Genomic DNA, 14,573 nt, shown 5'->3' on the forward strand with positions numbered 1-14,573 from the left:
TCCACTATAGTATACAGTTGGTAGAAACCTCTAACCAACACTATAAGGTCTTGATCACACCAGATCAGTCCAGAACACCTATCTCAAACTATTAAGCCCAATAGACTTGAGATCTAAGTTACACTTTTGTAGGATGATGATTTAGAACTAAATGTCTCAAACAAAAGAGACTTTTACAAACACAAACTAAAAATGTTATCTCAAAGAGATAAGGAAAATAAATATAGTGAAAGCTTATGGAGTTTGCTTTGTGATTGTAGAACTAAAGATGTAGAACTAAAGATGATGAAGAGATTGTTAGCTTTTCTTGCTTTGAGAAAGTTGTTTGCTTTGTATTTCAAACTCTTGGTTTAGAACATGAAAGCCTTCCTCTATTTATAGAAGTGAGATGCTTGCTGCCCACACTTGAAAGAAAACAGTTGTCCTTGCTTTAATTCAAATCCCATTTGCGCTCCAAACTTTTGCTTGTTGGAAAGGTATGAAAAAATATACTTGCAGAATGCTCTTGAGCCTGTCCAGAACGTTCTTGAAAATCCAGCAAGCTTTGGAAGAGAGTCACGCGTTTTGCCAGCAACTTGTGAGTTTGCAACAACTACTTGGATGTGACTAGATGATGTCACAATGTGATCTCATGTGTATGTCATGTAAGAAATATCTTTCTTCTTTATGGGTCATTTTCCTTAATGGATCAAAAAGCCTTTAAAGCCCATAAATGTACATTTAACTCAAGTCATATGATCTTTTCCTTAACTTGGTGAGACAAATATTCCATATTAATTTTCTTGCTCTTAATGATACATAAACCATTACTCATAAAGTTTGCTCTTGTCCAGTAGCGTGAGTTTCATGTTGGTGGTTTTTGTTATGTGCCAAGATCATTCTTGAGATTATTCTTATAACACTTTCTTCACAAAAAAATCATTAGTAGATAACAATATATAATTAAATAAATATGTTTGTAATCCTTAAAATAATAAAAAGGATTTTGCTTCAACACTAAGTCCCATGATATGCCCGCCAACGTCGAGTAAGAAGATCGCCCGTGATAAAATTCTAAACAAACAAGCACTCCAACGGGACTTCCCAGTTCCATCATTCCAAAGCACAATATAAGACCTCCACGGTCAGCTCCCCCGCCATGGCTTAAGTCATCATTCTTATACCAGAGCAACAACTTGGGGGGCTACTGTTCTGGACCGGTCAAATACCTGAGCTTAACTGCTTAGGCCCAATAACAAACCAAGCCCAAATGCTGCATTTGGCGAAATTACTCAAAACACATCCCTTCCCCGTGAGGGAGGTGCTCGGAACTCTTTTCCCACGTTCCTGCGAATATCTCACTGGCGGTTACACTTCTTACGATTTCATAACCGCCGATCACACGTGTGCCTCACAACGGCTCTGCATTCACCCACCTCTATAAATAGGAGGCTCCTCGCAGCCTCCAAGGTAGAATCTCTTTCACTCTCAAACCCCCCATTCTGAACTCTACTGACTTGAGCGTCGGAGTGTCTGCAGGTACACACCCCACATTCGGTCTTATGCTCACCGGAAGTATAAATCACCACCGTGAACCACCTCATTCAACCTAGAGCCGGCAACCACCTTCTAGTCAGGTACGATCAATATGTTTATGATGTTTAGCATATCATAGCAACTCTTACGATTCATATATCTTTAACTTTATTTTTACTGCTAATTAACATGATGTTTATGTCATGTTTAGCAAATGAATTGCTTTCTGAAAATATTTATAACAAAAAAGAAAGAAAAAGTCTTGTTCTTATAATTAAGCATGTGTTCATGTCAAAAGAATGAAAATTATGCAGACTTTCAATGTGATAGGAAGAAATTTGATTTACCTGCCAATTGATTGCAATTGGGTGAAGTTAACACTGTTTAGTTGGTATGATTCTTATGGAAAATTGCAAAGTTTAGAATAAAATTCAATTGGAGTGCAAAAAAGGAAATAAGAGTTGATAAATTGTGTATTGTCTTATATAACTGTTGTGTCTTATATAATAACCATTGTCAAACGCCACAATTTCCGTAACATGCTGTTATGAAGTTATCTCCCTAACGAATCCGGATTATATCTACCTGATCGTGTAATTGAGCATTCCGTAGTTATCTTCCTAACTGGTTCGGTATATATATCTACCATATGTTGTATAAAAGGGCAAATTCGATATTTTAGGGGGCCTTTGGAGATTTTAGGGGCTTAAAAAGCAATCTTAGTAACGTGAAGCCGACGGTATGTATGGTTGTACTTGTATCTAATCTAACCCTAAAACAAAACACACAGGGTCTCTTTGTCTTCTCCTTTATCTCGCAAGCATGAATTCCAGTTTATCGATGTTATTGCGGTCATCATCACACCGCATCCTCAATATCTTTTCAAAGAAAATCACAACACAAACCCACAGACCCCAAATTCCCTTCAACAAGATGAAAACCACAGAGCATGTGGATTTTATCATCCCTATAGAGCCACCCCAAAGTCCCGAAAGTCCATACTACAATAGTACAACTGCAGATGAGGATTTTATCAACCAACTTCCATACCCGAAACATCTTGTGCATTATCTCTTCCGTAAACCCCCCAGACGTATAACACAAAAATATGATATTAATATTATAACCGATTTCATCCAGGATAGCTGTCCACCCGGTATAACTATCGATCGCATGATTCCAAAGATCTACAGATTATTGGGCGGTCCCCGTCCCAAATCAATTAAAACTGTTATCGCAAAGTTAAAGTCTGTCGGTGTTTTCGTTGATGATTCATACAAAGACTCAGAGTCCTTACACTTGTTAAGGATTTTGTCTCATGCAGGTATGCACGATGTGCTGGTTGATGCTTATCACCTCATGGTAAAATCACATGGGTTTGTTCCTAATACCTTCGCTTCAAACTTACTGCTGGATTCTGTATTTAGAACTTGTGAAGCCCGTGTTGCTTTGAATGTTTTCAAACAAATTAATTGCCCTAATTATTTCACTTTCGACATTGCATTTTTTCACCTTTCCCATTTGAATAATGAGATTGCCAATACTTCTCATGTTCTTATCCACATGTTGAGGATGTCTTGTTATCCTAGTACTAATCATGGCTTTAACAACCTTCTCATTTCCTTTTGTAAAATCAACGCAATGCCGCAAGTGTGCCAAATTTTGGTTCTAATGGCTAAGTTAGGGTTTGGAATCTCTATAAATTGCTATCAATCATTAGTTGCCCATGGTTTCAATAATAATCTCATCTTCCGCTATTGAGATGCTTAGAGTTGTGGTTGATTCATGGATGGAGTTGAATGACAGAAGTTGTGCAAACTCAAATTAAAGAATTAAAGAGATGGTAAAGATTAAAGAATTTTCTGATGATGCTATGAAGAAAATCAACGAATATGCTTCCAATTTGTGAAACCTAGGTTAAGCCTGAAACTGGTAGTTAACAGGAATCTGGATGTTATGTTACAGGTGGATATAATAAACAAGTAACATGTGGTGAATGTTTTTTTAAGCTATGATTATTACTTGTTCTTATATTTTGTTTTTTAAGCTATGATTATTACTTGTTCTTATATTTTGTTTTTTAAGCTATGATTATTACTTGTTCTTATATTTTGCAGACACCTATTATTACCTTGTGTGTATCCGAATACTTTCAACATGTTCGGTCCTAAATCCCTCACATCTAAAATAAAACCACATTTTTTTTTACTCAACAGTTACTTTTTAGTGCAATTTTTCTGAAATTCACGTTATATTGTAAATTGATATGTAGCCCATTGAGTATAGTCTATAATGTTTGTTTTTTTCTTCTTTTCATTAACCCGTCAAATTTGGCTATCGCTTTATACAGACACGCGCTTTTAAATGAGTTATGATACATAGACAACCTTATCTGACAATACATCTCTTAACATCCACACAAAAATAGGTGTCTACTTAACATTTTCCCTTTTAAATAGGTGCATAGGATAAATATTTTCTATAAAAAAAATAAAAAGATAATAAATATTTTTAAAGTGTTATTGATTTTGTCGAATTTTACTTATATTCGTCTTTTAAAAGTGCAGGATGAAATTTCATAAGAATGTAAAAGATTAAATTGATAGTAAATTGTTAAATATATGTTAACCATTTAAAATCAATTTTGTCTTTTTTGTTTTATAAAAGACTAAATTGATTCGAAACGTTTAACATATAATTGATAGTAAGTTGTTAAATATAGAAATCAATAATTTGTTAAAAAAATATATAGAAATCAATTTAACATCTTCTCTATATAAACCACATATCCTCTCCCTCTCCAACAAGCCGGCCCTAGTTTTTTCTCTCTAGTTTTTTTTTTCCAATTTCTTCATTAAGGGGGTTGTTTTGGGTCAATTTTTGACCCGAAATCACCCCTCTCCATCTTTTTCTCTCTATTTCAATCTAAATAAGTGATTTTCACATATATCTAGGTTTTTTCTTTGTGATTTCATCATCTAAGTGTGGTGTTTTGTTGTTCGTCGTCTTGTGCGGCGTTGTTTGAATTTCCCGTTTTCTTGCGGTGTTCATTTGATTCATATTGAAATATCGATTATTCAATCAAAGATTTGGTCGTCAATGTTGCAGATCCGGAGGCATGGATATTCCGGTCACTTTAGTTTTATCATATATTTTTGTAGGCATTATGCCGTTATATGCTATTAAGTTGGATGTTGTGAGTTTGTTCGCAGTTTCATCCTTTACGTTTTTAGCGGTGTTGAATGATGTAATCTCTCGATTTGAATGAATGAATATCATTTTGTTTTTGTCAAAAAAAAAATCAATTTAACAATTAATTAGATTTATTAGAGTTATAGACTTTTTTAAAATATTCATAATATCAACAATTGGCAAGTTTAGTGTACAAAACTTTTATACACCGATACATAAATTAATCTCAAGATTTATTAAAGAGCACACTTCAAAATTAGAGACTATTTTTTTTAAAGAAAAATTATTAGATGACTAATTAAATTGTTTACTATTATTTTCTTATAAAAACACACAAATAAAACATTAACCTTATATTATCCGTGTCAAAATTCTACTATACTACTTATGTATGTTCCTAAACCAAACGAAACTGTGACTTGCGGGTGAAGGAATTTGACGAAATTAGCATGTGTCTCAACTCTCACACCAACGTTGAAATAGGGGCTTATTGGTAAATTTCGACAGATCTGTACACAAACGCAAGGAAGAAGAGTCCTAATTTTGTCACCCTTCTTTCGTTTTCTCGAGGAAATTTAACCACCAAAAGTAAATTTGTTTTCCAAAACCATTCTAATAAGATAAGATAAGATGAATTAAATAATCAAATTTCATATGCCTATAAACAACACCACATCACGAGTTAGGTTAGGATTATCTCGGTTTATCAAAATAAATGGACGATGTTATTTTGAAAAGAGATTGACATAAAAGTAGACATTGGATTCTACTATTATACTAATTATACATACTATTAATTATTATAATTTTTTTAAACTTCTTTGTATCTTTTTCTTTTTAAATGAAAGAAAAAGAGATATTTCAAAATAAAGAGATTCTAATCTTACAATCACAACAACATCCCCGATAAATGGATTGATGAAGAATGACGTTGAGGGTGTGTTTGATTTGCTAAAAAATGAAGGACAAGACAGAACAACTCCAGTTGTTCAGTGTTTGATTTGTAAAACTGTTTCAGATACAGGACAAACTGGAGGCAAGGGACAGGACAAAAACTGATATTTTGTCCCTCACCAAACCACAACACAACTTTTTGTCCCACGCTTTGTCAAAAAAAAAAAAAAATTGTCCCACGTACAAGTTGTCTAAAATACCAAAATGGCATCTCGTCCCCCAAAAATCATATGAAACAAAAAATATATTTAATGCTATAAAAACTTGTTCTGTGCTGTTCTACCTTGTGTTGTGATGTTCTGTCTTGTACTGTTCTGTTCAGTACTTACTGTTTTGAAGGAGGAAACTTTTTGGTAGGGAAGAGCAAGTGTTCGGCTTTAATGAGTCTTCTTTCCAATAATCGAGTCAATAAGGAGATTGATAAGTGAAATTGGGTCATAGATCCATCAAATATGCTTAAGGTGAAATCTTTATATGTTGGTTTGAACGCAAAACTTCCTCCTCCTTCGGAATTGAGTGTAGCATTAAGAAGGGGGCTTAAGGAAATTTGGAATAGTTTAGCACCTCATGAAGTTAAAATTTTCTCTTGGCAATTAATTCTTAGTAGAATCCCTACTTGGGAGAATTTATCTTGAGGTTTGTGTGTGGTGTCCGGGAAAGGTAGAGGTGGAAGACCACTTGTTTTGTAAATGTAGCTTTGTTGGAGACATTTGTTATTCAATTTTTAAGTGGATCGGAAAGGAGATCATTTTACCCGAAAATATGATTACTCTCCTAGACTATTTGAGCGAAGGAAGGAATTGGATATTGATATCAAAGGAAGCAATTTTGAACTTGCTCCATTTGGTGGTGGGAGGAGAATTTGTCCTGGTTTGCAATTCGCTAATAGGATGTTGATGTTAGTGTTGGCTAATAGGATGTTAATGTTGATACAAACATGGATGATAAATTTGGGATTACTCTACAAAAGGCTCAACCCCTTCGAATTGTTCCTCTCAAACTAAGTAACTAACAAAAGTCTCTTTCCGTATCTTTTGCTTCATTTTAACTTTTTATGTTAAGGGTCATTGCTTATTAATTAGGCTTAAATAGGTCTTTCTTCCCTACAAATATAGGCCATTTGAATTTTCGTCGATGAAGTTACTAACCCTTCTAATTTGCCACTGCAAAATTTAATCTTTTGACTTTTGGTCCTAATTAGGTTTTTTTGCTGAGGTGGGTTGTCATTAGCGACATGGTGCCCATGTGGCAAGTGATGATTGGGCGAGGTGGTTGGCTTAAATAGGTCTTTCGTCCCTGCAAATATAGGTCATTTGAATTTTTGTCCATGAAGTTACTAATCAGATGTAATTATGATCATTTTTCAAATGATTAATATTTGTAATGGCAGAATGGAAGGATTAATAACTTCGGGGACGAAAATTCAAATGGCCTATATTTGCAGGAACGAAAGACCCATCTGAGCCTATTATTGTAAATGTAAGAAAATAAGAATGGTATTGAATGATTATATTGTTAATTAATATATTGTATTAATCCAGTTTAAAAGTATATGTATTGTGTCTCTTTGTGCTATGAGCTCTGTAGGAAGCACAAAATAATTACACTCTGTAAGCTAAATTGTATGTTATCTTTGGCTCTTTCAACAAATGCTTTTTGACTTGCTGCACAAACTTCATGATCACCAAAGACCATCAGCAGCTATGACTATTTGGAGCTTATGGAAGAGTCGAAACTTGCTACTTTGGGAAGACAATGACACTACTCCAACTCACATAGTCAGTCGCGCCCAAGAAGTCCTTCATGAATGGAGTTGCTGATGACATGCTGTCATTACGTAATTTTTAGGACTTATTGTGACATTTTCATAGAGTTCTCATGCAATTTATACTGTTCTGGAGTGCAAAAAGCTGAAATATTGAAGTCTGTTCGAAGCAAATCGTGCCACGCCAATTTCAAGCCGTGCTGCGATTTTGGAAGCGAAATTACAACATCCCTGTTATAGGCAAATCGCGGCACGCCAATATATAGGCGCGGCGCGATTTTGACGGGTCAGGCCCATGACTTCTATAAATACTGCACTCAATCTGAAGAACAAGGGTTACGATTTTGGAGAGCAAAGTGCGATTTTGAGACATCGGAGACGGCTAGAAGGGTGATTTCTTCAACCTTTTACCAATTCATGTATGTTTTAATTATTTAATTGATTATGCTATTTGTAAACTCAATTATGAGTAGCTAAATCTCTTAGAGATTAGATCCGAGATGAATCTTTGTAACCCTAATTGACACATGTTGCTGTGAAACTCTATTTTGTTTATGAATTCAATTCTTGTTTATTCAATTCAATTGTTCTTAATGCTTTTTATATCTTGATCACATATAACTTGATTTCGTGAGAACGAATGACCACTGACCATGGCTTTCGACTTAGACCTAATTGAATTGTTCTAATAAACAGGGTTAGTCTAGGAATAGATAATCGTTTGTTAGTGATAATAGGTTAACGTTCGGTAAAACCTTCAAGAATTATTAGACCACCTAAGGAATTAGGGGCTGTAGTTTAAGAAGAGGGTCCTAACTCAAGGGATTGATTAGGGCTATTTTGTTAATCATCGTAAATTAGAAGAGGATTCATAACAAATAGGTGCAGTAGACCAATTAGGGGAACTTAGAGGATTCGAAGGATCTGATCTCATCTTTCTCTCATATTTTCTTAATCAAATCTTTATTTTCTGTTACTTGATTTAATTAAAATCAAACCAAATCTACTGCCTAGTGGCAAAATAAAATAAACTTTTATACATCCTATTTTTATAACGCAATTGAATTATTGAAGTTAAAAACAGTCCTCGTGGGATCGATATTTTCACTACTTCGATAGTTTTTGGTGCACTTGCCAAACGTCTATCAAGTTTTTGGCGTCGTTGCCGGGGCTTGTTGAATTATTTCAACAAGGCAATTACGTTATTATTTTGGATTTCTGTCTTTTATATTTTTGTATATATATTTTAAAAAAAAAAATATTATGCTCTTTGTTTTCTTCTCATTGTACTGTGCTACTGAAAAGTTTATCCAAGTTTTGCAGCTATGATAGACAGGGTACTCCTCTATGACACAGAAGAGATTGCTAAGTTGCAGTATGAAAAATATATGCTATCTTTTAAGATCAAAATTTTGGACAACAAAATCTCGAGTTGTGGTCATTATGAGGCGAATCAACCAGGTAGTGATGGTGAAGGGAAGAAAGAGGTGATCAACATCGATTACAATACTCAACTTCAGAATGTTTTAGATGATTTCTTGGTGTCAAATCAAGTTTTATTTGAAAAGTTTGATGTTCAGTGTGGTGATCTTGTTGAGAAAGCACATGAGTCTCAGAGGAAGCTGGTTCAGATGGAGATTGAGTGTCACAAGGTTGTGGTGGAAGAAAATTCAAAAGTGAGGAGTGCTGACATTTTCCCGAAGTCTGAACAAACAGGGGTTAAGGAAATCACTCGTGTGCAAATGGATGCATGTCCTTCTCTAAGGTGGGAGAGCTTAAATTCCAAAGGTTTAACTGTGAGCGCATGGGAGCATCTACTTCTTTATGCCAAGTTCATGGATTTCCTGCCTAACAAGAGGAAGAAGAAGGGTGATGTGTTCTTTCTGACATATTTGCCACCCTAACAGTGGTTGAAGCGTCAAGCTCAATGACGTAAAAGAAAGCGCTTGGTGGGAGGAAACCCACTAGATTTAATTTCAGGTAGTATTTATTTTTATTGTTTTCAATATAAAAAAAATATTTTCAACAACGAAACACAAAACAGGCAGGAATTTTTCTTTCAAAGTTTTAGTGTGCAAGCCCTGCCAAGAAGATTGTGATACAATACTGATGTTGTGTCACAATCTCCTCTTCAAAAACTCTTGTTTCTTAAAAAAAGTGGAAGTCCGAGAAAAAATTGCAAACTTTAAAAATTTTTATTATGTCTTCAAAGTCACGTTACGATTGTCAAATCGTAATACGATTTTGAAGTAAAACTGCCTGGACTTGACCGCTTAAATCGTATTACGATTGGGGGATCGTGGTACGATTTCAGAAAATTTTTGCACTCCTTTCTGCCTCAGCCAAATTGCGTCACGGTGGTGACAATCGTGATACGATCCTTGTGATAATTTGAAAAAGGTAACCTTTACAAACTGCCATCGCACCACGATTTCCCAATCGTAACACGATTTTGCCACAGCCTATTAAAGAACCAGCAGTTTCAGCATAAACCTCTTTCCATTTTCCTAGTTACTCTGCCCAATTTTCTCCAGGAACCCTAACCCACGAAAATCAACCCTTTTTCATCAATTTTTCATCTCCTTAGCATATCCCAACACCAATTCATCCAACATTCTTCATCTTCATCCATTTCAATTAACCAAAACAACCTACCCTTTTTCACACACTCTCAAACTTTCACACAAATGGCACCCAAACCACAAAATGTTTCAAAACCACAAACTAGACAACAAACCAAGCCTAAGACAACTACCACCCAACCTTCATCTAGCCAAAACAAACGCAAAAGAAACGTTGTCCCACCATCAAATGTTAACCGGTTTATTTCTGATGACGCAAGAGAATGGTTCGATTATTGCAAGAGTTTGAGGGTGATTTGCATACTCCTACTGTTCAGCCTATCACCGACAAGACCATGGATGTCTTTATGAAGAAGTATGAGGAGTTTATGAGGAAGAAAGGTGGTGCACCTGAAGCACCCCCACAGCAGCAGCCACCTCAAATGGAGAGAGGAGAAGGTTTTCCACTGAGTTTGCTGCAGAGGCACAGATGCATAGGAGGCCGATCACTGGCTCTTTCGAGAGATTTGACAAATCCCGCCAGCCTTCTTTGATGGGTTACCTGAGACTGGTGGTGATGAGGATGTGGACATGGGACTGGACCACTGAGGGTTCAGCTTTGCTTGTTTTAGTGTTTTCGTTGTACTTTTCTTTTTAGTACTTTGTTTCTGTTTCGTACTGTTTTTATATTCTTGTATTGTCAAAGTCCGTTGAACTTATTTCCCTATTGTAATTGCTCCTGCACTTGTTTATTATTAATGAATTTGTTTTGTTTCATGTGACCTATTCCAGTTTAGTAACAGTTGTTTGATGAAACGGTATTCCAAAAGTTCTAAAGGAGGGGTGACTTGATTCAAAGGCGAAGTGTACGGCGTTGCTAGGTAGTCACATACTCCCAGAAATCTCAGCCATAAGGTTCATTGCCAAATTTTGTTTTTCAATTTACTTATATTTAGATTAGTTTTCCATGCAACTACATTTCTAGAACTTGCATTGTTTCTCTATTATTGATTGGTCTTTGTTAATTACACGCTGAGGCAAAAGTGCTTGGTCCTGTGAGCCTTTTTGAAGCCTACCCTGTTTTCATTTGTTGAATTTATCCTTTCTTAACCAATTGTGAGCCGGTAGGATTAGAACTTTTTGTTCGGTGACAAACTACAAATGAAGCCTAGAGCCTTTTTAGGATGATTACCTTGAAATTTTAATTTGAGTTAGGCTATGTAGGATGTTGCTTGATAATAAGTTTGGGGTTGCCTTTGGAATTTGCAACCTACTAAGTTTGGGGTGGGGGTACTAGAGAACAAGTGATGAAAAATGAAAAAGAATGAAAAACATACACACAAAAATAGGTGTATCAAAACAAAAAAAAAGATGAAAGAAATTGAAAAAGGGGCACACAATGTCATATCCGAGTATCTTCAAACTCGATGTGCCCCAAGCTTTTGATAAAGTTATTGAAAATGTTCTCTAGGTACCTAAGTTTAGTTTCAAATAGGGATTGGGGGATTTAATCTTGTTTTACACGTGTAGGAATGCCTAACTCAAATTTTGTGTAGCCTACTTATCCAAATATATCCCACCTTCACCTAAGCCCCGTTATAACCCTAAAGACCTCAAAAGTGTGTAATGATATTGACTTTGATTGATGTTTAGAAACTTTTCAAGCGTATGGTAATATGTAGACCTGCATGTCGACTGGTAGAACCCTATTTCAATTTGATGCGAGGAGTTGTGAATTGGTGGATGCGAACAAGTCAAACTAGCTCATCTTTAGCTAGAAGGAGAATGAACTTTTGGGTACTATCGTTTTGTCAGGTAACTATTATTTTACTGTCGTTTGTCACTGTTGCAAGCAAATTCCTTGAGGACAAGGAATGGTTTAAGTTTGGGGTTGTGATGACATGCTATCATTACGTAATTTTTAGGACTTATTGTGACATTTTGATAGAGTTCTCATGCAATTTATACTTTTCTGGAGTGCAAAAGGCTGAAATATTGAAGTCTGCTCGAAGCAAATCGTGCCACGCCAATTTCAAGCCGTGCCGCGATTTTGGAAGCGAAATTACAACATCCCTGTTAGAGGCAAATCGCGGCACGCCAATATATAGGCGCGGCGCGATTTTGACGGGTCAGGCCCATGACTTCTATAAATACTGCACTCAATCTGAAGAACAAGGGTTACGATTTTGGAGAGCAAAGTGCGATTTTGAGACATCGGAGCCGGCTAGAAGGGCGATTTCTTCAACCTTTTACCAATTCATGTATGTTTTAATTATTTCATTGATTATGCTATTTGTAAACTCAATTATGAGTAGCTAAATCTCTTAGAGATTAGATTCGAGATGAATCTTTGTAACCCTAATTGACACATGTTGCTGTGAAACTCTATTTTGTTTATGAATTCAATTCTAGTTTATTCAATTCAATTGTTCTTAATGTTTTTTATATCTTGATCACATATAACTTGATTTCGTGAGAACGAATGACCACTGACCATGGCTTTCGACTTAGACCTAATTGAATTGTTCTAATAAACAGGGTTAGTCTAGGAATAGATAATTGTTTGTTAGTGATAATAGGTTAACGTTCGGTAAAACCTTCAAGAATTATTAGACCACCTAAGGAATTAGGGGCTGTAGTTTAAGAAGAGGGTCCTAACTCAAGGGATTGATTAGGGCTATTTTGTTAATCATCGTAAATTAGAAGAGGATTCATAACAAATAGGTGCAGTAGACCAATTAGGGGAACTTAGAGGATTCGAAGGATCTGATCTCATCTTTCTCTCATATTTTCTTAATCAAATCTTTATTTTTTGTTACTTGATTTAATTAAAATCAAACCAAATCTACTGCCTAGTGGCAAAACAAAATAAACTTTTATACATCCTATTTTTATAACGCAATTGAATTATTGAAGTTAAAAACAGTCCTCGTGGGATCGATATTTTTACTACTTCGATAGTTTTTGGTGCACTTGCCAAACGTCTATCAGTTGCGACCAAAAAGCCAAACATCCGGAGCACCACGTCGAGCAGCCCCCTGCCTGGGAAAAGCCTCCTCACGACACAATCAAGTGCAATGTCGACGCAACCCTCTTCAATGGTAATTCGGTAATGTGTTATGGTTTATGCTTCCATGACTCTTCTGGAAACCTTCTCTTCGGTAAGTCAGATTTCAAACTTTTGTTGGCCACTGTTTTGGAAGCTGAAGCTATGTCTCTTGGAATCTCTCAAAATGGCCATCTCCAAAGACCTCCGCCATGTTGCATTCAAAACAGATAGTAAGCTCTTGGTACTAGGAAACACCAATCTTCCTCTTAATGAAATTGGTGATTTAGTTTCTGAATGCAAAACTCTCTTGTTAAGTAATCTCGACTATGTAGTGTCGTTTATTAGGAGGCAAGCAAGTAGTGTGGCTCATAACATTAATAGAGCTGCTCTATCGTATCCTAGCCCCCATGTCTTTTATGATGTTCCTACTACCTTGTATTCTCTATTTATGAATGAAATTCAGTAATTTTGCCTTTGCTAAAAAAAAAAAAAAGAGTTGTCTTTGGCTCTATCACGAGAGTTGAATAGTTGATGTGTTGTAAGGAAAGACCACATATATCATGTGGGAAAGTTTTTCTCATCTATATATCGAGCAATTCTTACATGGGTACCAACCTAAATCAAATTTATTTAGGTACGCACATACAAATGTAAAAAATTAAAAGAGAAATTATTTAATCACATCATTTAAATCTATTATTTTGATTTTTGTCACTCACCTTTCATTTTCTCAACAAAATTTAAACACCAAAGTCAATTTGTTTTCCAACAACATCCTCAGTTCCATGTGCTAAGTTTGTCATTATATATATATATATATATATATATATATATATATATATATATATATATATATATGAGGGCTGTTAACTTGCACCCACCTAAAAACACTAAGGTGCAAGTTAACAAGCTGCACCTACTTGTACTTTACTAAAACACCCTTTTGTCTCTATTAAACTTTATTTTAATTAAAAGGACATTTTTGTAAATAGCATAAATAATATTTGTTTATAATAGAAAAACATGGGTGTTTTGGTAAATAACTAGTAGGTGCAGCTTGTTAACTTGCACCTTAGTGTTTTTAGGTGGGTGCAAGTTAACAGCCCTCTATATATATATATATATATATATATATATATATATATATATATATATATATATATATATATATATATATATATATATATATATATTACTTTCGGTCATTATATCCTCTCTTTTTTTTAAAAGGAAATGCTAAACTTCCCGAATAAAGTATAGCGAAATTTTCCCGATCAGTGTGGCTTGTTAATACAAAAAAAAAAAAATGGCACCACAACCTCCTTTATTCCACTAAATCCGGACTGTACACCAATTCATGCTATACACGTATGCATTCTTGAATTTTCACGAGGCATTCATTCACGTTCTCTAGCAGTGCTCTTTTTTAAATGCCTTAAAACTTGACATAAATTTTCCTCTACTTGTATAGTCGTCAAAAACCTTTAAAGTATCATTGATCTTCATTCTTCATACATTTTGATCCTTCATGAGGTCT

Source organism: Medicago sativa, chromosome 8 (genome assembly GCF_051527215.1).
Source record: "Medicago sativa cultivar Bolivia chromosome 8, Bolivia_mono, whole genome shotgun sequence".
Lineage (NCBI taxonomy): Eukaryota > Viridiplantae > Streptophyta > Magnoliopsida > Fabales > Fabaceae > Medicago > Medicago sativa.